The following is a 2,694-nucleotide window of genomic DNA, read 5'->3' as shown; positions in this document are numbered from 1 at the left end:
GATGGTGGCGCCGCCTTGTGCTCCCTTTTTTACCCCTCTCTCTCTTTTGCAGCACGGATGATTGCGCACAAACTTAGCTCGCGCCTTTTCCATCGCTTCCCTCTGCGCATTTGTTTCTCCGCTCCCTGTTTTTTTTCTGTTTTCCTCCCCCAACACTCCCACATACAGATTGTTCAGGTGGTGGATTTTTCCCCAATTCCGTTCCCCCCCCCCATTTCCATCCGTTGCTTTCCACCGAAGTGGATTTAAGGGTGGGGGTTGGTTAGTGGATTTCCTCCCCCACCCCCTCTCGTGTTATTTTATTTTATTTTTTTTATGCCTTTTTATCCGTGGGATGCGAAATAATTCCCTTTTCGCCCGGCTTACCTTTCGGTAGAGGCAGAACTATTTGCTTTTTCCCGCCCGCGATGTTTCCCTCGCCAGCAGCAAACGAGCAAGGCATTGCTCTTCCTCCTGGAAGAACATCCAAACCTTTTTCGAACGTTTTGTGGTTGATTTTGGTGTTGGCTTTGGAATTTTCTCTCTTTTCCTGTCGAATGCTCCGTTAAACTAGAGATAGGTAAATTCATTGTATACATTTTGTCAGCGAATGCTTGTTATTCTTGTTTATTTCCCACGCTTCGCGATTAATCAGTGATGATGTCCGTGTATGGTTTAGAGTGCTAATTTCTTTTCTCCCACGATGCAAAATGGGCTTAAAAATATATTTTGGGATTTTTTATGTTCCCATTATTAGCATTAATTGTAACTCGTTCATTATTATAACTGTATATAGGGGAGAGTTGCCTAAATCTCACCACCTTCCTAGAAACCAATGTATTAGATATATATATGTAATCTAATGGCTACATTTGGAACTTCCTGCATCACCGAGCACGCCACACCTCAATTGTGGCCACCAGTGTAGTGACAAGTCAGTAGCGTAGGTATTAAGAAATGAAGTGTCTCTTCTGCTATTTCTTTCGTCTTTTTGCAAAAATATAAAAAAAAGTAGTATTTACATATTTTTAGCTACGTATCACATTTTTGAAGTCTATTGTGCTTCATTTAGTGCTATTAGCAGCGTGGTATGATTACGTGTTTAGGCAGTGGAAATGATTTCATATAAAATTACTGTCGCTCCCAAATGGCACCACGTCTCTCAATACCGAAGTAATTACCTGTGCGATGCAAGAAGTCATAAAAAAGCTGCCGTGAAGAGACTATTCCAAAGCATAAAACCCTACTACAAAAGTCTTGTAATTTTTTTAATCATGGCAGATTTTTTATCAAGCAAAAGAACTAGGTCTATTATTAATGTCAAAGATATGACTTATTTAACTTTTTCCGTTCGTTGTGCTACAGGCATTTTAATGCACATCTTTCCTCTGTCAAGGGATCTAAAAAATAACCTTAAATAACTTGCCTATCTGCCTCTCATTGCCTTTGAAACATCATTTCCTAATTTTGGTCTCCAGTGGTGCGATTTGGGAAACCGGTTGCCTAAATTGCATCGTTTGCAGAGGTTAGAAATTCATTTTTTATGCATGTGTTCAACTTGGAATTTACTGTCCCCAAAAATTATGAGAGAAGTAGACATTCCTCTATATATTAAGCAGCATTAAAAAGTAATATTGTGTCACTTATTTTTGAGGTAACCCTTTTTTTTCCAATATTGGTGCGATTTAGGCAACCTTCACCTATGCCAGGTTTTGATTGCATCTTTTTGGGAATTTTTAGCTGCTAATTTCTATGTACTCTGCACCCTGGTGATTTTCTAGTAAAGCATGACGTTAGACTAAAGTTTAATGTGTAGCAATGATTTTGCCTGTAATTTCTACAAATGGTTGTTCCATACTTCAGGATTAATTGGATATGCGGCCAATGTACTGTTTTGGATGCTATCTCGAATCCTCCAAAGGTTCGATGTGTGTTAGAAATACGTGTTGCGAGAAACTATCTAAAATTTTCAGTGTATGGAGATATATTTGCCTTGACTCATCATAAGAATATTATCTTGACGATAATTTTCGTGGCTTATGATACTAGAAATACGCGTCTAATCATGTGATGAACCTTCAGATTCGCTCCGACGTTTTTTGACCCATTGGTGTTCAATAATGCAAGAATTGTTGGCGATGTTGGATTTTACTTTTTCCAAACCACCACCATCCTATATCACTTAGGAATGAATATCCAGTATCGCAAATTATTATAATTAATCATTAATATCATAAGCAGTGGATCAGGAATCGTTAGGCCAAATCTCGAGATGCACGTGTATTTCTAATTATCATTTAAATTATGTTTTCTTTTGAGTTATTACGGATGATTCTTTGGCGAGTTATAAATGATGTCAATGTTTCCACAAAGTTTTTGGATGCCTGATGACAGCATTTTCACAACTTGACCTTAAACTTAATATGTTTCTTGTGTCATTGCCATTTTTAAGGTAGACCCTTGTAAAATGAGTTGAGAATATTACATAAACTTCAATTTACAATTAATTGGGATTCGCTTGCCACGCTGGTGGAATTTAAAGAGAAAACATTTTAACTTTATAAGCAAAGGCTGCCTTGCCCCCCCGTCCATGAATGAGCTATAAGTCATCTCATCAGTAAAGTCATGATTATTTTGGCTAATATTTTATTGCGTGTTTCTAGTTTGAATAGCTTATTTTCATTTATTTTCGGGCAGTAAATTATAATAGTTCAA

Source organism: Ischnura elegans, chromosome 8, assembly GCF_921293095.1.
Source record: "Ischnura elegans chromosome 8, ioIscEleg1.1, whole genome shotgun sequence".
Taxonomy (NCBI): Eukaryota; Metazoa; Arthropoda; class Insecta; order Odonata; family Coenagrionidae; genus Ischnura; species Ischnura elegans.
The sequence above is the reverse complement of the archived record's forward strand: the minus strand, read 5'-3'. Positions refer to the sequence as shown.